The sequence below is a fragment of the Ascaphus truei genome, chromosome 3, assembly GCF_040206685.1.
Source record: "Ascaphus truei isolate aAscTru1 chromosome 3, aAscTru1.hap1, whole genome shotgun sequence".
NCBI lineage: Eukaryota > Metazoa > Chordata > Amphibia > Anura > Ascaphidae > Ascaphus > Ascaphus truei.
The window spans coordinates 386,466,471-386,489,951 of NC_134485.1; the positions used below are offsets into that span (position 1 = coordinate 386,466,471).

At 43.3% G+C, this 23,481-nt stretch overlaps 1 protein-coding gene across 5 annotated transcripts in view; it reads right to left on the reverse strand.

Moving 5' to 3' along the window:
• Window positions 1–23,481, reverse strand: part of DYNC2H1 (dynein cytoplasmic 2 heavy chain 1) — a 631,818-nt gene that overhangs the window by 156,718 nt on the left and 451,619 nt on the right. The window lies entirely within an intron of this gene.

Here is a 23,481-nt window from a genome sequence, read left to right on the forward strand (position 1 = left end):
AAATGTGTATATATATGTGTGTGTATATATTTATATATATTTATATCAATGTATGTTTAGATAAGATTAAATGTATTGTATTGTTAGGCCTGTAATAAGTACAAACCTTAGAAGGAAGTATATATAGTATTACCGTGAACGTGTTATATTTTGTTGCTGTTCTAATAAATTACTGTTTATATAATTGAAGACTCTCTATCGTGTCAGAAACTCTCATAAACCAGGAATGCATCCGTAAATGTGTTTCTTATTGGATCCCATATCTACACATTCTATTCCTTAAATAATAGTTTTGCCATATTATTATATTAATTCTTATAAGCCAGCAATACTTTTATAGACTTTATAAATCCATCTATATTTCTATTGTGTGGATAAGGTTAGACATATACTGTAGTCTCCCTAGTTAATTCTTATAAGCCAGCAATACACGTATAGATGAATATAAATACATCTATATTTCTATTTCTGCATAAGGCTAAAAATTATCGGTAACAAAAGCATGATTTGTGAAGCTTTCAGTGGGATAAACTTTGAGAACTTCTCTGTTTTTTTTTTATTGCCCCTCCTCTATGTCATTCAGATACATCAAAGGAGTAGAGGCAATGGTCAGATCAATGTGGGGTAAATTTCATTTCCTCCACTCGTTAACTCACAAAGCTGAGGAAGAGAAGGACATACCTATGAGTGAGTACCCCTAATCAGCCAAAGTGATAGGAAACAAATCTCCCTCTGTTGGGCTTCCCCTCTCTCTTAGTAGGACCAATAAAATCAGGGCACTCAAGCATTTATTCCATGCCACACGTGTCACAAGCAGTCACTTAACACCATTCCCCTCAAATCAACAGAAATATTTTTTTTTCTAAATTATGAAACCACAGTGACAGAGGATTTCATAATGAACTGTTAAATTATCAAGATGAAGAAAAAAAATAAAAGTGAAGGATTTTAATATGCATTTGTTTATATTTATTGATTTTTTTTAAACCAGAACTCTAAAGGCAAAATCAGAACTATACTAAGCTGCTATAAAAACACCTTTAAAAACCCTATCTAAAGTTACAATGTATTTATTTATAACACAACTTTGAGGCCCATTGATCAAACTAAACAAAGAAGAATCCTTATCAAAAGGGGAAATATATTTGGGTAGCAGCCAAGTAACTAAATAACCTGTTTTATACAGCATTAAAGTACTGTACGAGCACAACACGTAACTTAACTACAGTGTCACAGTAAATAACATCCAATGCAGTATGTCACACAAAAATAAGATCATACTGCCATCATAACTTGTGAATGTCATGCTGCAGCAGCAATTCCTCACTTCGTCTATGTGGTAAAAGTAGTAGAAGATTTGAGAAGATAATACTGTATAGAAATTCTGGAAATCATATTGTTATAACCAGGAAAAAAAAGACGTTATAAAAATATATAAAGTTAGACTTCCTCTTTGTCAAATACGTGCTTTTAAAAAATAGGTATAGTCTCACTACAGGAGCTAAAAATATATATCAAAGCTAAAATATTGTGATTATATCATAATTGCATTATCACCATTTTTCAGCCATCTATGATTTGTGCTGCTATTTATGGAACATCACCAAGTCAAACAACAATATATATGCCCATACGCACACACACAAAAAAGATGACACTATAGTACAGTCTAACAAAATTGAAGGTGCCAGACTCCCCACCTCTAATAAGACAGTTATAACTGGAAGTATCAGACAAGCTCCTGGGCATCTCACTTTCTCTCTTTAACTTTCTCCTTTGGCCTCCACCAATAGATCAACTCCAGCACCCAAAAAGATGGTAGATAAGAGATAGCTGTGTGATGCTCCTAACTCCAGACAAATCAGTTTGCAGTCTTTAAGCATTATAAAGTTAATGCATAAGTGTGATATCCTCCATGAACAAAATGATATACCCCACTTTATCACTGAAAAAGCATATACATGACTCCACAATAATTCCGAATAGCTGGCCAGAATTCCACTTGCACTGCGGTGAGAATCCACACCCCTGGTGTCCAGTAAAAATAGCTTCGGAGTGGATATGCAGACAATATAAGAACCAGAGTGTAATAACTCACGTTTAGTGGGGTATTGGTCTTCAAATATGGACATCAATCTTTCAGGATATTCGTGTGCCTTCGTTTTCAACAGCTTACAGTTGATGAAGATAGAAAACAAAGCACTACCTCGCTAGTGCATGGTAAATAAAAGGTTAAATCAAGTGCGTGGCCATAAAAATGTATTTATTGGTTCCAAAATATAAAACAGCTACATGGAGGGGGTCCAAGGGCCCCTCACCAACACGTTTCGACCGTTGGTCTTTCTCAAGGTGTCTACAGAAGTACTTACCTGGCGACTTTTGTACCCTCAGTGCGCGCCATCTCCGCCCATCCAAATCACTTCCGGGAGTGACGCAGGGCTGGTGACGTCATCGCGCACTGACGGAACATCACAGAATATGAAAAACTTTATTAAAATTTGCAAAACAAACAAGAACAAAGTCGCCAAGCAAGAAAATACATTGTTCATTTCTCAGGCACCTAGACAATCTGTATTGCAGCATATAGATTCTTTTATTTAAAACTAGCTGAGAGACCCGGCGTTGCCCATGAGTTAAATTTCCCGCTCCCTCCTCTCCCCCTATTTCTGTGCTCCCTCTCTTTCTCTGTTCCCCCCAGAGGGAGGGAGGGACAGTGGACAGGAGGGGGGGGCAGTGGACAGGAGGGGGGGGGAGACAGTGGACAGGAGGGGGGGCAGTGGACAGGACAGGCACCCGGCATTGGCCATGCTTCAAATTTCCCGCTCCCTCCTCTCTCTGCTCCTCCCCCCCCATGCGCACACACACAGAAACAGTGTCACACACACACAGTGACACACACACACAGTGTCACACACACACACAGTGTGACACACACACACAGTGTCACACACACAGTGTCACACACACACAGTGTTACACACACACAGTGGACAGGAGGAGGGGGAGTAGGGAGAGTTGAACGTCCGGCGATCCGAACAGACGGCTCCTCACCTCCCGCCAGCCGTGACTGCGCACCACCACCCCCACCCCCGCATCCATTTCCCTCCCCACGCGGGCAAGCAGGCTCCCGTGCACGCGGCCCTCAGCTCGCACTCCCTCATGCTGCCCCCTCCCGTCCGTCCGTTCCGCTGCTTGGTCCCGGCCGGTTGAGGCGGGAGGCGCCGGGGTGTGAGGCGGCGGGGGGCACCGGGGTGTGAGGCGGCGGCCCTGCGGCAAAGGTGTGAGCTGGGAGGCAAGACGGGAACAGAGGCTGGAGGCGCAGGGGTTTGAGGCCCTGGCGACAGGGGTGTGAGCTGGGAGGGGAGGCGCAGGGTTTTGAGGCGGCGGGCCACCGGCAGGGGTGTGAGCTGGGAGGGGAGGCTGGAGGCGCAGGGGTGTGAGGCGGCGGTTTACTTACTTACCTGGGCGGGAGTTGGTGTGTGTGGTGGTGTGTGTGTGTGGCAGTTGGGTGAGGCGGCAGTTGGGTGACGTCATAGAGCCACCAATCTGATTGGCCAGAGGCTGAGGACCAATCAGATTCACCGCATCTAGCACCAACCTCACAAATTTCAATTTTATTATATATAGATGTTATGTTTATATATTTTTTAGTTTTGCTGCTGCAATACAGATTGTCTAGGTGCCTGAGAAATGAACAATGTATTTTCTTGCTTGGCGACTTTGTTCTTGTTTGTTTTGCAAATTTTAATAAAGTTTTTCATATTCTGTGATGTTCCGTCAGTGCGCGATGACGTCACCAGCCCCGCGTCACTCCCAGAAGTGATTTGGATGGGCGGAGATGGTGCGCACTGAGGGTACAAAAGTCGCCAGGTAAGTACTTCTGTAGACACCTTGAGAAAGACCAACTGTCGAGACGCGTTGGTGAGGGGCCCTTGGACCCCCTCCATGTAGCTGTTCTATATTTTGGAACCAATAAATTACTTTTTATGGGCACGTACTTGATTTAACCTTTTATTTACCATGCACTAGCGAGGTAGTGCTTTGTTTTCTATCTTCATCACCCACAAGATGGTTACTACTTAGACCTGGTCTTTACTAAAAAACGGTTATCTTTCTGATTTATCTACAGTATATCCCCCCTTTCTGCTCTCTGACCATCACCTCCTATCGTTCAATACCACTCATTTCCCTCACCCCCCCTCCTACCTGCTATTCTCGAGACCTGAACTTCATGGACATGTCTTTTTTTTAAACTTCATCTACTATGTAACTAAATGCTAATCTCTCCTCGCTCTCCTTCCTCTGAAATGGATAATCTTGTCAGATCTTATAACTCTATTCTCTCTTTATTTATATGCCCCTTCTAGGCTCCAGCATCCCCGTCCCTTTAACCCAGGGCTGCGCCAACTTTTTTGTTTGCACCCTTCTGCCTGCTCTCGCCCCCTTACCTTTCCTCCGGCATTGGCGGCGTCATTTGACTTCGCATTGCATTTGACACTGCGGTGTCATTTGACTCCCCGCTGCCATGGCTACGCGTCGTCAGAAGCTGCCGGAAAGAAGGTAAGAGACATACTGAACAGAGGCCTCGCGCGCTTCTCTGGCATTTTATGTAAATATTGTGGGGAAGAGCCTGTAAGTGCCGTGTCAGCCACAGAAAATGTTGCGCCCCCCAGCTCTAACCCATGGCATTGGCATTGGCTAAATTCACAAACCCTCCCTTCGCACTTGCACACGCTCCTCTGATTGTCTATGGAGGAAATCAAACATGCTGATTTTCTGCACTATAGATTTCTCCTCTCCTGTTTTAACTCTGCTCTCTCTATAAGGCCAAACACTACTTTTCCTCACTCATCAACACTTACATATCCCATCCACACTGTAATTTGTAATTTCTCAGAATGTGACTCCCTTCTCTCACTCCCCATCCTTCCTTTTACTGCTCATCAACCCTTTGCCGACTACTTTAAAAGCAAGGTGGATGCTATCCACAAGGAGATTCCGTTCCACCTCCTCTCTGCTTCTACATAAACCTCTTTTTACCACTCTTGACTCCTTTTCTCCTGTTAGAGTTGGAATCTCTAAGCTAATATTCGCTTCTCTCTCCCACATGCCATCTCAATGCCGTTCCCTTACACCTCATCAGAACTTTTACTCCTGTCTTAGTCCCCACTCTCCCCACATCTTTAATTCCTCCCTGCCCTCTAGCACTTTCCCCTCTTCCTTTAAGTGTGGGTTGGTCACACCAATTCTTAAAAATAACTGAGACTGTACTGTAAATGCCTTATTAACTACCACCTTGTATCCCTCCTACAATTTGCCTCCAAATTGCAAGAACATATAGTGTTCTTGTTGCAGGGTACATGCAACCACACAAGCGGGTTCTCTTGATAAGGCTTCTTTATTGAGCCTTAAAAATGTACAGCACACAAAAACAAAATAGCTTCTCTTCAGCAGACAAAAACAAAAATAGCGTCTCTTCAGCATAGAAAACAAGGCAGCTTCTCTACAGCATGCAGGACAGACAGTTCATCACACATACTTTGAAAAACAGACCTTATAGCAGTAATCTCTTCAGTATTTCAGTCCTGTCTCCTGACCAGCTAGCTTGCATGTGTGTACAGCCTGGGGGTTTTAAAACACCTTGATTATGCAGCTGGGGTCAGACTAATTAAGCAGCCCTTCTCAACTGAAACTTAACCTCGTCACTGCTGCACTGCAAGCCTAAACATAGGTTTGCCAGGTATATGACTGGTGATGTTCATTCACCCTGTCACATTCCTCCCGTTAGTGTGTGGCTGGGGCCACGCACGGCTGAAGCCCGACCATCCACCCATTCTCTAGAAAATAAGTCAGCATTTGCATTTTCTTTTCCAGGCCTGTGCTGAATATCAAATGAGAATGGTTAGAGGGCCATATACCACCTGGTCAATCTAGCATTGGAGTCCTTCATACTATTTAACCACTTCAATGGAGCATGGTCCGTCACCAGAGTAAAATGGACTCCTGCCAGGTAATGCCTCAAAGCCTCGATTGTCCACTTTAATGCGAGGCACTCCTTCTCAATCACTGAGTAGTTTTTTTCCCTCTGGAACAATTTCCTACTCAGAAAAAGGATCGGATGTTCCACTCCCTCAAACTGTTGTGACAACACTGCCCCATGCCCTATCTCTGATGCATCGGTTTGCACTACAAAAGGCCATTTGAAGTCTGGGCTTCTAAGGACGGGACCCTCTGATTGGCACCTTTTTATGTCCTCAAAGGCTCTCTGACACTCCCTTGACCATACCACTTGTGTAGGGGCACACTTTTTTGTGAGGTCCGTTAATGGGGCTGCAACTTCCGAGTAGTTGGGGATGAACCGCCAATAATACCCTGCTAAACCCAGCTGAGAGCGTACCTGCGTTTTTGTTTGGGGGGGTCAGAACTTCTTTCAGGGCAACTACCTTGTCGGCTAGTGGCCTTACTTTTCCACCTCCCACTGCATACCCTAAGTATTTGGTTTCCGCCTTACCTAAGGCACATTTCTTAGGGTTGCCCCTCTTAGAGATTTGAGGACCGCTTTCAGCCTATTTAGATAGGCCCGCCAGTGTTTACTATAAATGACAATGTCATCTAGGTAGGCTGCGGAATGAATTCCTATGGGGCTTCCGCACTTCATCCATGAGTCTCTGAAATGTGGCTGGGGCTCCATGCAGTCCAAATGGCATTGTCACAAACTGGTATAAACCCATGGGAGTGGCAACGGCTGTTTTGACTTGGACTTTTCCTCTAAAGGTATTTGCCAGTATCCTTTTGTTAAGTCCAGCGTGGATATATATTCCGCGTTACCAAGGGCGTCAATTAACTCGTCCACCCTTGGCATCGGATATGCGTCAAACTTGGATACCGCATTGACCTTTCGGAGGTCCACACAAAATCTTACCTTCCCATCGGGTTTAGGGACCATAACTAGTGGACTACACCACTCACTGCATGATTCCTCAATCACTCCTAAGTGAAACATTTCTTGTACCTCCTTCTCTACCAGGGCCCTACGACTTTCAGGCAACCTATAAGGACGGGAACGTACTTTTACCCCAGGTGCTGTATCGATCACATGTGAAATTAAATTAGTTTGCCCTGGCAAATCAGAAAAAACATCATGGAATTGTGTAATTATTTTTAACAAGTTCCCTTTTTGTTCAGAGGACAACTGTCTACCCATTAGGATTTTATCATCACCCACGATGTTCTCCCGTGGAGGCTGAGGACCGAAGTCCGTTTCCTCCTCCACCGGGTGGATGAATAGAGACCGCTGCATCTTCCAGGGTTTCAGCAAGTTCACATGGTAAATTTGTTTACCCTTCCTGGACCCTGGTTGAGCGATCTCATAATCCACATCACCCGTGCGGCGGAGTACTTCGAATGGGCCCTGGCATTTGGCTAGGAGTTTGCTCTCACAACTGGGTAACAACAACATCACCTGATCTCCTGGGTGAAACACTCTCATACGAGCATTTTGATTGTAATCTCTCTCCTGACTGTACTGGGCTGATCTAAGATTCTACCTAGCAAAATGCCCGACCACATCTAGGCGCTTCCTAAGGTCCAATACATATTGTAGGGTATTCTTAGAAGGGGACCAGTGTTCCTCCCAGGACTGCTTTAGGAGGTCTAGGATACCCCGGGGTTGGCGGCCATACAGCAGTTCAAATGGAGAGAATCCCGTGGAGGCATGGGGAACTTCCCGCACTGCAAACAGCAGAAAAGGGAGAAGTTCATCCCAGGCTCTCTTCTCTGAATCTACAAATTTCCTCAGCATCCATTTTAGAGTTCGGTTAAATCTTTCCACCAATCCGTCAGTCTGTGGATGGTAGACCGATGTCCAAACAGACTTGACCTCTAGTAATTTTAAGACATTCTGCATCAGTTTAGCCATAAAATTTGTACCTTGGTCTGTAACATAACCTGGGGAAGTCCAACCCGTGAGAACAGCTCCAACAACTTTTGGCTACTTGCTTCGCCGTTGCTGTTCTCAGGGGGAACGCCTCAGGATATCTTGTTGCATAGTCAACTATTACAAGAATAAACCTGTGTCCTTTCGCAGAAGGTTCTAGAGGTCCTACCAAGTCTACCCCAATCCTCTCAAAGGGAACTGACACCAAGGGTAGAGGAACCAAAGGGGCTGGTTTTTGTCCCTTCGGACTAGTTAGCTGGCACTCCGGACATGCCGCACATAACTTAGCAATATCACTATGCATCCCTGGCCAATAGAATCGGGACGAAATACGGTCCAATGTTTTATCCCTGCCAAGGTGACCACCCCAAGGGACAGTATGGGCTCGAGTGAACACAGATTTAACAAATGGCTTGGGAACCAATATCTGTCTGGTGACCTCCCCTGCCTGTGTCTGCCTATTCACCCTATACAGGATATCATTTGATAATTCAAAATGGGGGAATACTATCACCCCCTGTACATTCAATATCTGCTCATCAATTTTTACCACCTTAACATACTGTCAAGCAAGGACTGGGTCTTCCCTTTACCTCTGGTGAAAATCAGGGAGGTATAGGTCTGATAAATCTCCAGGGCCCATATCCCCCTCCCTCTGGCCATCCCCAGCCATCACTTGTGACTTCTGGCTACTGGAATGATCAGCTTGAGACCCAAATTTCTGCAACCAGCCCTGTTTGTCAAAGCGTCTTTGCTTCCGAGTCTTTGGAACCCGGTGTCTACAGGGAAAAAGGTCTGCCGAGAAGGGGAACAGTTTGCCAGGGTTCTCCTGAGCCATAGAATAAGGCTCTTCGTGAGAGACTGGAGCCATTAGGTCCGAAAAGAAAGGCCAGTCCCGGCCGAGCACAATGGGGGCAGGGAGCCAAGGAGCGACTGCTACTTCAAGGTAGGCCTCCTGACCTTTTACCTGTAGCCGGATTTTGGCCGTCGGATACCGTTTTACATCGCCGTGTATACATTCTATACTCAATGGAAAGTCAAAAGAACACACGTTAGGCGGTAACAGTTCCTGGAAGACCAGAGTTTTCCCAGAGCCCAAATCTACAAGGGCCTGGATGTTTTTTCCCCCAACCTGGGCTGGAAGTAGCCAGGGCTTGTAATTTTCTCCAGTGAAGGCCGAGGCGACGGTCCTGCTGAAGGAACAATCCATCTGTGGACAGTCCACATGCCGGTGGCCTTGTTCTCCGCAGGCGGAACATGGAGAGGGTTCCCTCGCAGGAGGGTGCCACGGATAGCGCTCCGCTAGACCGGATACTGGAGACCAGACATCTGGTGGGTCCTGTGGGCGACGTCCTCAGAAGTTCCTCTCATTTGGCGACAAGCCGACATCAGAAAGGGGATGAGGGTCTCGGCGGTGCCCTGCGTTTTGACTTCTTCCTTGTTGGAAGGACTGCTCCTTTCGTGGCACTTGGCGGTTGCGCATGGAGGGGCCGTAGTTTCCCCGTTGTTCCAATCTCCCTCTTTGGGTCTCCGCAAGTGCTGTTGAAGTTGGATCCGTCGGGTCCAGGGCACTCGCCTGATCCTCGGCCCCAAGGATGTTCTCAACGAGTCGGACTGCCAAAACTAGGGTTTCAGCAGCATGGCGTTTCACCCATGAGCGTGTGGAAGGGGGTATTATCTGTAGGAATTGTTCCAACACCACTTGCTCAAGAATTGCCTCCTTAGTGCGCTCCTCGGGTTGTATCCAGCGAGTACACAAGTCCAATAACTGCTGAGCGAGGACACGGGGTCTCATCTTAGCGGTGCACTTCAGGTTCCGGAATTGCTGCCGGTAGGTCTCTGGGGTCAAACCTAAGCGATCCAGTATGGTGGCTTTTACTTGTTGGTAGTCCATTGCCTGATCTGCTGGGAGGCCCTGATATGAGGCCTGGGCTTCTCCTATGCAGCCCAGCCCTGAGCTTCGGCAACCCTTTCAAATGTCAGTAGAAAAGCCTCTGGATCCTAGTTCGGAGCCATTTTCCTCAGGAGGACCGGGGGTTTGTTCGCAAGTTCTGGATTGGCAGACCCCTGGAATTGAGTCAGCAGCTTGGCCATCCGCTCATCCTGTGCTGCCTGCTGCTGGGTTACGAGCTGGGTTTGCTGCTGCAATAGTAGTTGGGCCTGCTCCTGCATTAACAGTCCCTGCTGTTTGGTCTGCTCCTGCATTAACAGTCCCTGCTGTCTGGTCTGCTCGCACAGAAACTCTTTGAAAAATTCTTCCATTTTTCTCATTTTTGTGTGTGTGTGTGGCCCTTCAACTGCAGGGGCCTCTCAAAATCCCGGCACTTCTGACACCATATGTTGCAGGGTACATGCAACAAGGAAAGTGTTTGTTTAAAACACGCCTTAATAGGCATTTAGAAATTGATAAGATATTCCAATCACATGAACACATGGAGGAATCTAATGAAACATCAGAGGATTTAAATTCAATATTTGATCGTTTAGAGAGATTATTAACCAGTGAAACCAAACAAATATGGGATACAATATTCCTAGAAAAATACTTGGAATATAAACGTATACCTAGGGGGTTGAGAATTTTTAAGGCCCCTACATTTGATTTCAAGAATGATGCATTCCTAACAGAATGGATCCGTGTATTACATAATTGTTCATTTGATCTGATTAGGTTATTGATAGCCCATAGAAAACAATCACTGGAGAAAATAGATGATGAGATTACACATATTAAAGACAAATTAGATGATTTTAAAAGTAATAAAGAATTACCATCGCTAGAAACTAAACGAATGGGAAAAGTAGAACAACTTGAAAAAGAAGTACAGGCATACCCCGTTTTCCGTACACCCGCTTTACGTACACTCACAAGTACGTACATTTATTTTTAGTTGCACCATACCCCTGTGTACGTACGCGTGCTTCGCGAGTACGGACACCAGGGGGCGGCGTGCACACCTCAACACTCCTGCAACCTCCTTCATGCTTGTCTTCATTATGGTGCGCTCGATCTCCCTGTTCCCTCTGCCCTCCCATCTGTCTCCGTTCCCCCTCCCATCTGTCTCCGTTCCCTCTCCCATCTGTCTCCGTTCCCCCTCCCATCTGTCTCCGTTCCCCCTCCCACCTGTCTCCGTTCCCCCTGCACTCACGCTCCATAAAGCAGCAGCTAAACCAGCGATTCCGCCCATGACTCTGCTTCCTCCGCTCTCCTTGTTCTCCCCTCTCCCCCCTTCCTCAGAGCTCTGCGAAGCTTTGCATGTGATGTGAATTACGGAGCAACAGTGAGGGGAAGGAGAAGATCTTCTGCTGCAATCTTTGCGTGTGTGTGTGTGTGTGTGTGTGTGACTGAGTGACAATGTGTGTGTGTGTGTGTGTGTGTGTGTGTGTGTGTGTGTGTGTGTGTGTGTGTGTGTGTGCGTGTGTGCGTGTGTGTGTGTGTGTGTGACGGTGTGTGACGGTGTGTGACTGAGTGACGGTGTGTGACTTAGTGACAGTGTGTGACTGAGTGACAGTGTGTGACTGAGTGACAGTGTGTGACTTAGTGACAGTGTGTGACTGAGTGACAGTGTGTGACAGTGTGTGACAGTGTGTGACTAACAGTGTGTGACTGAGTGACTGTGTGTAACTGAGTGACTGTGTGTAACTGAGTGACTGTGTGTGACAGTGTGTGACTGTGTGTGACAGTGTGTGACTGTGTGTGACAGTGTGTGACTGTGTGTGACTGTGTGTGACTGTGTGTGACTGTGTGTGACAGTGTGTGACTGTGTGTGACAGTGTGTGACTGTGTGTGACTGTGTGTGACTGTGTGTGACTGAGTGACAGTGTGTGACTGAGTGACAGTGTGTGACTGAGTGACTGTGTGTAACTGAGTGACTGTGTGTAACTGAGTGACTGTGTGTGACAGTGTGTGACTGTGTGTGACAGTGTGTGACTGTGTGTGACAGTGTGTGACTGTGTGTGACAGTGTGTGACTGTGTGTGACAGTGTGTGACTGAGTGACAGTGTGTGACTGAGTGACAGTGTGTGACTGAGTGACAGTGTGTGACTGAGTGACAGTGTGTGACTGAGTGACTGAGTGTGTGTGTGTGTGTGTGTGTGTGTGTGTGTGTGTGTGTGTGTGTGTGTGTGTGTGTGTGTGTGTGTGTGTGTGTGTGTGTGTGTGTGTGTGTGTGTGTGACTGAGTGTGTGTGTGTGACTGAATGCGTGTGTGTGTGACTGAGTGCATGACTGACTGAGTGAGAGAGACTGAGTGAGTGAGAGACTGACTGAGTGAGAAAGACTGACAGAGAGAGAGAGACTGAGTCAGAGAGAGAGACTGCGAGAAGGAGAGAGCTGCTATACAGTACTGACCCGCGTGCGCACCTCTTACCTCCTTGCTTGCTCCCATTGATTTTATTTGAAAGCCTACTGTATTTATTTTAGTTACAAATGCATTATTTACATCAGTTATGCACATACATGATGTTTGCAGTACAGTACATGCATTGTAAAGTGGAAAAAAGGCAGTGCTTCACTTTAAGTACATTTTCACTTTATATATATGCTCCGGTCCCATTGCGTATGTTAAAGCGGGGTATGCCTGTAATTGACAATAAAAAGAAAAAATTCTATAGAGATAAAATCGATTACGAAATTGGCTGTTATAGGAATTGGAAGAAAGATAACAAAGAGAATGGTACCTATCGTAAACAATCAAAGGTAAGACGAGGTTTTCAACTAACTATTAAACATATGGAAGAGACAGACCAAATTAATGGTACTAATTCCACCAGGCATAGATCGTCATATGTTGTGAGAGATGAGATAAACACCATTCCAACAAATACCTCCAATTATAGAGATAGATCTCCTTCTACTCTTCCACCTAGAGGGAGATCTTCTTCTATTAGCCACACATCCAATTCAGAGAGATCTATCAATTTTCAAAGTTCTAGTCACTCTACACGAATTATTAGATCTAGGAGCAGACACAGATCTCTTTCAAGATCTAGACCATCTACATCCAATGCAGTCTCTCACAGCTCACAGCTCACATTTGCCTCCCAGAGAACAGAGGAGATCTAAAAGCAAAGATAGGAGCTATATAAACAAAGATCTTGCACATACAAATAGGTACCAACCACTCACATCATTAGAGAGAGATGAACATTCTCATAGCTCCAGAGATACCAAACAGTCCTTTTCTTTTTTGGACTGGGGACAGGAGAGAGACAGACCACCATTGAAAAATTCAGTAACAAAAAAACAATCAGACATAGATTTAGGACTAAACAACAGGAAAAGAAGAAACGATGCAGAGGAAAGAGGGGGGCAAAAGTAAGAAAAGACAAACATCACAGACATGTCAGTCAGTGAAAACGAACATATTTAACATCAGTAAACACATTTTATCTGAAGCCGAGACCAATGTTCTAAATAAGGGACTTTCCTTTGCACCAGAGTTCATGGCCCTAACAGCTTTCAGCTTTACATAGATGTTCATAAATATATTCGCAAACTGACACTTAAAAAATATTTTGTCAAAGATGGTATAACAAGCCAAATTACTACTAATAACATACAAGTACAAACTAAACCCTCAACGAATACGGGTACTACATCTTTCAAAAAACCATCAACTTTTTTTCCCAAACATGTTTGTGGCCCATTTGTCAGCACTTTTGCTGAGATGGTCCTAGACGATCAAGAGGCTCAGAGTAGAACTTTTAGAATTACCAATGATAATATGACTAGGGAAGATAAAAGAGCCCTCACTCAATTACAAAAAAATGAAAATATAGTTATAAAACAAGCTGACAAGGGGGGGTGGGGGGTTGGTAGTCATGGATAAGGATTATTATATAGAGGAATCGGACAGGATCCTCAGTGACTCATTGACATACCAACTCCTCCCCTCTAATCCAATGGAACAGTATCAGAGGGAACTGTTAAATCTCCTGGAGGGAGGGATGGAAGAACAGGTTATATCTAAGAATGAATTTGATTTTCTAAACACATTACATCCGCGAATCCCATTATTTTATATAATCCCAAAAATACATAAGTCTTTACAGACTCCACCAGGTCGTCCGATAATCTCCGGTATCCAATCTCTAACTTCAAATCTTTCACAATTTATCGATTACCATCTCCAAAGATATGTCATAAAACTCCCCTCTTATTGGAGAGACAACTCATGTGTTACAGACTCTAGGGGATTTCGATTGGCAACAGGAATACATTTGGGTTACTGGGGATGTGACGTCTCTGTATACGGTGATCGATCTCTAACAGGGGTGTCTTGCCATCAGTAGAATTTTGGAGGAGGATCCTGATCTACCTCCAGAATTTAGATCATTTCTTATATCCGGCATTAAATTTATTTTACAACATAATTTTTTTAATTTTAATAATCAATTTTATTTGCAAACATGTGGGACAGCCATGGGAACCAGGTTTGCACCGAGTTACGCCAATCTTTTTATGGGCGTTTGGGAGGACAATTACATATGGAACAACTGTCCCCTCGGTGCAAACCTGGTGCTCTGGCGTCGGTACATTGATGATATTTTGTTTATTTGGAGGGGAAACGTAGATCAATTAGAACAGTTTATTTTATATATCAATAGTAATAACAATAATTTAAAATTCACATGTAAATTTAGCCAATTTAAATTGAATTTTAGATTTAGAACTATATATTGTTAACAATGAGATCCATACGAAACCTATTATAAAGAGGTTCAGGCGAACAATTATCTGTTAGCAAGTAGCCACCATAGCCCAATGTGGCTTAACAATATCCCTAAGGGCCAATTTATACGTCAAACGCAATAATTCAATAAATGATAACTTCAAGACACAAGCTTCAGATCTTAAATTAAAATGTTTAGAAAGAGGGTATAATAATGCCCTCCTTGATGCTAATATTTCTCAAATAGATCAAATGAATAGAAGGGATCTCCTCAAGTATAAGGAAAAGAGATCTACCAATGTATTTGAGGAAGTCCCGTTCATTACCCAATTTAATCAGATGGCACCGAACATATGTCCCAGGACATACTTGAAAACGAGAGGTAACTCTCAATGTATTACTTCCTGGTAAAATATTTTATAAATAAATAAATAAAATAAATAAGAAAAGTTTTTAAAAAACATTGGCCAATACTAATGAAAGATAAAGACATAGGGGCCTATGCAGAGAGCAGCGAATTTTAAAATTGGCGAATTTATTAAAAAGTAGCTTTTTTGGAGAGTTTTAATCTCCATATGCAGAAAAGTGCGAATTCTGCTATGTTTAACATGGATGCGTGTGGCGAGTTTAAATTGGCGAGATGCGCGCTTCAGAAATGTGTTAAAACAAATTCGCGCCTTTTTTTTTCCCTTTGCAATGGCCGCGAGCGGCAGTTTTTTTTGGCGAGGCAAAACGGAGACAATCGCGCCATTTTATTGGCGCGAACAGCCGCTAGATGCCGTTCGCGCCTCTCTGCATACGGATATTTTTAAAACTGGCGAGATTGAGGTTCTCGCCAGCCGCGAGGCGAGTTTTACAAATAGAAAAGAAAAATTGGCGCGTTTTTCGGAACTCGCCATTTTCTGCTGCTTTCTGCGCGATTTTCTCCAAAAAATGGCGAATTTCGAAATAGCGCTGCTCTCTGCATAGGCCCCTTAGTCCAAATCCTTCCAAAAACACCAAAAATAATATTTACAAAGGCACAAAACATAAAAAATAAAATATCACCCAGTTGCCCATTAACACATCAAAAGGAAGATAACACTCAGAGAAATTGAGGCTTTATTCGATGTACGGCATGTAAATATAGTACGGATAGTATGACATTTAAATCCAATGTAACATCTCATGTACATAAAATTAAAAATACCATTAGCTGGTCAGACACATTTGTTATCTACTTGCCAGAATGCCCCTGCGGCTTACAGTACGTGGGGATGACTTCCAGACCATTGAAAAGAAGACTCTATGAGCATATTTATAATATTAAGAAGGGCCTGCTAACACACAATGTGTCATATCATTTTTCACATCAACATAACAAAAATCCATTAGGACTTAAGTGTATAGAAACTTTGACACATAGTTGGAGAGGTGGTGACCGTATTAAACATTTAGCCAAAAGAGAGGTTTTTTTGGATATATGAATTACAAACTATGATTCCAAAGGGTCTCAATGTAGATTTTAGCATTGTGCCCTTTTTCGGTGACAAATGAGCCTGTTATAGACTTTCTGCCACATGATTACAATTAAGTTTATTTTTTAAAATTTGAGTTAAAAGCCTCAATGATATTTAACTGATACTAAATGGACTGTTTGGAATCATATATGTAATTTGTTCCGAATATGCTGGGTTGTATTATGAATATGAGATTTATAAATGGGTAATTTTGATGGTTAGATTTGATTTGAGATCTATCAATTATAATTGAATAGGTTCAAATAATGAACACTAATGACTTATTCAACCATCAAAAGCTATCTGTTCAGAATATTAAGATAAATGTAGTTTTTGTATAACTTTTGAATGTACTCTGTTGATGTTTTTTGGGGTCTATAGATGCGTTTTGAATTTGTAATTTGTTGTAATTGAATATAAGGTTTAAATAATTCAATTGAATACTCAGTATTATAGATTTGAAGTATTGAGATTGATCAGTCTATCTTTGACTAATAAAAAGAAAACTGGGGCGCTCCTCACAATTATACACTGATATCCAAAATCTAGTTGGAGTTCAAAGTGGATGTAGATAGGCAGCAATGATGCACATAAATAATAAAATCATGCAATACTAGCCGCTGTTCTTTGCTGCTGCTCAGCCGGTAACGGATCTCCCACGATCCTCACACAGTATGAAGACAAAATAAGGCGAGCGCAAGCCAGAAAAAACAAAAACAGAAACAGCAAAATGTAAGTCACACAATAGCCTAAAATGCTAAAAATTGAATAGGTGATGGGAGGGGAAATAGGATGGAAGGAAGTAATACAAAACCACTCACACGGCCATGTGTGAGTGTAGACACATCACAACAAAGGTGGCTTTAGCCTATGGCTTGCTTCATTGGTCACTGGTCCTGACGGAGATCTCAGGAGAGAAGGAGGGGAGAACAGCAATAGGTGTATGACAGGCAGCTCTCCTGTATGGCGCGATCGGCGTTGTACCCTGACTTCCGCGTCCGAAAAGTCTGGCGGCGAACGGCAATCCAGGTGAAACTGCGGTGGTATAAAATGTCCAAAAATCCTCCTCAGAACAACATGTTTCGCTCGTAAGCTTCGTCAGGCTCTTACGAGTGAAACATGTTGTTCTGAGGAGGATTTTTGGACATTTTATACCACCGCAGTTTCACCTGGATTGCCGTTCGCCGCCAGACTTTTTGGACGCGGAAGTCAGGGTACAACGCCGATCGCGCCATACAGGAGAGCTGCCTGTCATACACCTATTGCTGTTCTCCCCTCCTTCTCTCCTGAGATCTCCGTCAGGACCAGTGACCAATGAAGCAAGCCATAGGCTAAAGCCACCTTTGTTGTGATGTGTCTACACTCACACATGGCCGTGTGAGTGATTTTGTATTACTTCCTTCCATCCTATTTCCCCTCCCATCACCTATTCAATTTTTAGCATTTTAGGCTATTGTGTGACTTACATTTTGCTGTTTCTGTTTTTGTTTTTTCTGGCTTGCGCTCGCCTTATTATGTCTTCATATCTTTGACTAATGATGATAATGTTGACTAATTGTGCATTTTTTTAATTTTTTAATTAACTCATTGAGTGTATTGATTGGGTTAATATGTGAGGTTACTAACTAGGATGTAATGTATATTTTATGTTGTATTTTATAATGTTTAGCAGACTTTACAGATGTCAGTTTGGGATTACTGTTTGCTCCAAATGAACATATGGATTTACCTTTTTTTTAATATTAATTATTGCTGATTATATACATCAGCTTAAATAATGTGTATCCATTTTCTAATGTTCTTTGTAATTGGTAAACACATATTGACACATTTATATATGTTTCAACGCGTGAAATATTACTGTTAGAATGCTTATTTCAAGTACATTAATTAATTAAGGGTTAATAATATATTTGTTTTAGATAATTGGCAAGTTTTAGGTGTTATTTAGATGTTCTTTTTAATCATGCTTAAAGGTTATCACATGTTTACCAGCTGTTGTGATAAATGATGGGATTATTTAAGTCATGATTTGATCCTACTCCCATTGAACATGCCCCTGAAGAAGCGGAGGGATCCGTGAAATGCGTAGGGCGGAGTTTGCCCCTACTCCCACATGTGTACAGACGTGTGTACAGACTGTGCAGAGTCTACGTGGCCTCCTTCGTTTTCCACCGTCAGTGATTCCCCAGTGCCGATACCTCTCATCCGGTTCCTGTCCGTGCCATCCACGCTACTCGCGTGAGAAGCTGCCGGACACCCGAGAGAGTTGGGCGATCCAGAGTAAGTAAAAGGAAAGTAGGACACCCCACTGGGCAGCGTACAACGCCAGGAGATCTACGTACCCCAGCGGGACTGGAGGACGAAGCGTGGGGATACCGGAGACGGTTCCTGTCAGCGGGAATTGCCTACACTTGTAATCTTATCACGTTACACTGCGCATGTCCTACTGCAATCTTTTAAGTAGGATTCCAATTTTTGTCTGTCACCGTGAGGAGAGGAGCTGTTTTAATCATTATTTTTTTTAATAAATGTTATTTTAGTTCATCTCACCTTCTTGCCTACATTTCATTAGGGAACTCACCATTCGCTATACCCCTTAACCATTGTTGGTTCATTACAGTATTACACTATGTATTTCTGTTCTCTTTTCTCTTTTATGTGCTGATCATCTACTCATCTCTAATTGGATCCAAGTGACTTTGGACTTCTATTATCATTCACTATGGACACCTAATCAAGGACTTACATCACTGGTATAATTTATTTGTTACACCATTTGACCATTTATGATGTTTTTGATGCACATTTAATTCAATTTATTTGTCTTAATTAAGTCTTAGGTTTTCTGATGAAAATTCCTCATCCCTCAGAAAAGGCACATTTTTGGGGAGTTTCATTAACATGGTACATTTCAAATCATCTTCAAACTAGCTACCTGTGGTGTTATAATGGTTTAATACCTTATTTGGATCATAAATGCTGGACACAAGTCTGTCCCCCCGTCCTCCCCCATTTACCCTTTCTGCACATAGCTTTAAAAAAAAAAAACCACACAATTACACATAAGAATACAACCTAAAATGTTTTTCTGTACTATAAGAGTTGGATAAAATGAAACACAATAAAATGTTTCAGATATACAGTACATACTCTAAGGAGTCGGAGAAAGTCATGTTGCATTTGTGTGTATACTGTAATTCACCGCTATCTAACTCTGGCTTTTGCTTCTTCTGGGAACAGTGCAGAGGTGTCCATTGTGCTATTTTTTTTCACCTATTGTTTTACTCTACATACAGGCATACCCCGCATTAACGTACGCAATGGGACCGGAGCATGTATGTAAAACGAAAATGTACTTAAAGTGAAGCACTACCTTTTCCCCACTTATCGATGCATGTACTGTACTGCAAACATTATATACGTGCATAACTGATGTAACTAATGCATGTGCATCAGGCTCTATAGTCTTCCCGCTTGCGCACAGCTTCGGTACAGGTAGGGAGCCGGTATTGCTGTTCAGGACGTGATGACAGGCGCATGCGTGAGCTGCCGTTTGCCTATTGGGCGATATGTACTTACTCGCGAGTGTACTTAAAGTGAGTGTACTTAAAGCGGGGTATGCCTGTATAATCAGCGAGTATCAGTGTTCATGTTTGTATAATTTGTAATGGAAACAAGAACCAGATCAATAAATCTCAATGTACTTTAGTTTATTGGATACTTCCAGTGTCACAAATTTAAGAATAGACATTACCCTTTTTCCTCGATTCTAAGACGCACCTTTTTTCCAATTTTCACATATCTGAAATCGGGGTGCGTCTTAGAATCAATGTATTAAAAAAAATACAAAATATAAAGTGTCCACAGTACTAGCCCCCTCTTTTCACTTACCATGTTTCAGGAGAGGTCCCATGTCAGCGGAGGACGAAGCGGGCGGTAACAGGAGAGGTCCCACGTCTGCAGATGGTTGAAGATGGACAGCGGGCGGGAGTGCGTCGGCGGCAGGACAGGTCCCAAGTCTGCAGGTGAATGAAGATAAGAAGACAGCGAGCGTGCGGTGGAGGTGGCGGCAGGAGATCATAATAGCAGGAGAACTGAGCAGAGCTTCATAGGGGAACGGCTGGGGATGAGCGCACTGTAAAGAGAATAGTCATGGCACACGGTCTTATCACAAAATAGAAAATTTAATCCAGCAAAAATCCAACGTTTCGGCTGCACACAGGCAGCGCTCTCACCTTGACAAAGGCTGCCTGTGTGCAGTCGAAATGTTGGATTTATGCTGGATTCAATTTTCTACTTTGTGATAAGACCGTGTGCCTGGACTATTCTCTTTACCCTGATACCACTTGGGGACCTGGTAGGATGACCCCCCTTGGTCTGTGGGCACTGGCAGGTGACATTATAGTGATTCATTGATTGTGTGCCAGATCACCTCTTTCTGATGAGCGCACTGTAACCCGGAGTCAGACACCGGTCAACTTTTGGTGTTACAGTGTGCTCCTTCCCAGCTGTTCCTCTATGCCGTTCTGCTCCTGCTCAGCTCTCCTGCTATTATGATCTTCTGCCGCCACCACATGCTCACCGTCTTCTTATCTTAATTCACCTGCAGACTTGGGCCCTGTTCTCCCGCCGCACATCTGCCCACAGTCCATCTTCAACAATCTGCAGACGTGGGACCTCTACTGCCGCCGCAACCGCTACTTCATCCTCCGCTGACATGGGACCTTTCCTGAAACATGGTAAGTGAAAAAGTAATTTCCCTCGATTGTAAGACACACCATTGATTTGGCCCTTACAATCGATGGCGTCTTAGAATCGAGGAAATACAGTAAATCTTTGAGACATTACATCATAAATTTACACTGTCTGACTCCTAAGATTACAATGCAGATTTCTCAATCATATTCTGTTCAGCTCCTTTATTGGTAATAGGAGGAACATGGGACACAACGGATTTAGAATATCCAAACTCATTTATTGAGCCAACACAACGTTTCGACTGTGATGATCTTTATCAAGAGACAATGGAACTTGTTCCTATGTTCCTCCTATTATCTATTCAGGACTGATCACAGGCTTTCGTTCAAACATTGGAGCACCGGTAACTGTATCATATTTTTTTCAATTTGAGGTGTGTAGCATCTTCCTTACTTGTTCAGCTCCTTTATTGTGCATATAGATGAATATTTTTTACATATATATATATATATATATATATATATATATATATATATATATATATATATATATATATATATATATATAAAATCAAAAAAATAAAAAAATAAATAGATGATACCGTTCTGTGGCTATCGAAATGCTTTTATTTGTGCAAGCTTTCGAGATACACTGATCTCTTCTTCCGGCGATGTTACAATGAAAGAAGCAAAAGGTAAACTTAAAAACAGTGTCTCTTGGAATGTTATCTGTGCTGTTCCTTCCCCCGGTGTGGATGTGTTTTATGGCTAGAGGTGTTAAATGGTTACTGAAAGCAAGTGAAGAAAGAGTGTGTATGTGTATCAGTGTGAATAAAAATGAATGGAGAGCCCACAGTATATACAGTGCTTTACACAAGGTGTGTGTGGAGTGGGACTGGATATAAATGGTGTGGGTGGGTGTGGAAATGTGAGAGTTAGTAGCACAACTAAAAGTGTGTGTGGATACTTAGTGGTCCCTATTGGTGTATAGGGATGGAAAAACAAGGAGTATTAGTATGTGTGAGAGACAGCTGTGTGTGCATACATATAGCACAGTATGTACAGACATGGCCTTTAGCGCTTATGGGACGAGAGTTCACTACTGTCAGTAATGACTCATAAAATTTCGATCTCTGTTTAGGCCACTGCTAAGTGTCCCGAACAGTTGCATAAATTTCTATTCATGCAACCGTCTCTCTTTCGGGGTTTTAAGATTACCTTTGAGTATGGCAACCCTCAGATCGTTCATCTTATGGCCAGAGTCAGAGAAATGTTCGCCAACAGGACTGTCTCTTGTACCGCGTGTGATGCTGTGGCGATGCAGGTTCATTCTCTTGTTTAGCCCCTGCCCTGTCTCACCTATGTAGTAGCAGCCCCCTGGGCATTTCATGCACATGATGAGGTACACGACATTGCTGGAAGAACAGGTGAACCTTCCTCTGATTTTGTATTCCTGATTCCTGTGTGGTATTTGTATTGTGTCCGCTGTGTAGAGCATTGCGCAGGTTTTGCATCTTGGGTCCTGGCATGGTTTTGTCCCGCATTCAGTTGTACTGCTGAATACTTTACTCCTCACCATAATATTCTTGAGATTATGGGGTTGTCTGTATGATAATAAGGGTGCTTCAGGGAAGACCTGTTGCAGTCTTGTATCTTCCTGGAGGATGGGTTGTAGTTTCCTGGCGATCTTGCGTAGGGCTCCTAGGTGTGGGTTATATGTGACCACCAAAGGTACCCTGTCGCTTGTCCCCTTCTGTTTGTATTTAAGGAGATCACTTCTTGGTATTCTGGTGGCTTTGTGAATTTGCTGGTCTACAATTCTGTGGTTATATCCACGGTTTATAAAGTCTGATCGCAAGGCTTTAATCCGCTGGTCTCTGTCTGCTGTGTCGGAGCATATCCGGTTGTATCGTATGGCTTGACTGTAGATGGTTGCATGTTTGGTGTGTGTCGGGTGGAAGCTGTTGTCCCTCAAATAGCTGGCTCTGTCTGTAGGTTTGCGGTATACAGAGGTCTGTAGTTGGTTGTTCTTTATAGTAATGGTGGTGTCTAGGAAATGTACTTCATCCGGGGAATGGGTGAGTTTGAGGTTGATAGTCGGGTGGAAAGTATTGAAGTTGTCATAGAACTGTAGGAGGTCCTGTTCGCCAGAGGTCCAAATCAGGAGGATGTCATCGATGTAGAAAAGGTATGTAAGGGGTTTCAAGTGACAGGTGGACAGAAAGTCACTTTTCAGTTTTGTGCAGAACAGATTGGCATACTGTGGCGCCATCCGAGTACCCATAGCGGTCCCGGTTGTCTGAAGGTATGTGTCATTTCCAAATGTGAAGTAGTTATGGGTCAGAATAAATTTGATGCATTTAGTCACTGTCTCTGTGAGTGGCTCCTGCGGTCCCAGAAAGTATCTGCAGGCTGAAATCCCATCCTCGTGGGGGATGTTGGTATAAAGTGACTCTACATCCATGGTTGCTAGTAGTGTTCCTGTTGGGAGGGGGCCAATTGCCTTCAGTTTGTTTAGCAGGTCGGTGGTATCCTGGATATAGCTGGGTGTGTTCCTGACAAGCGGTTTTAGAATGCCCTCCACCCAGCCAGAGATATTCTCGGTAAGTGTGCCAGATCCAGAGATAATAGGGCGCCCAGGGTTGCCCTCTTAGAATGTGCCAGGTTTTGGGT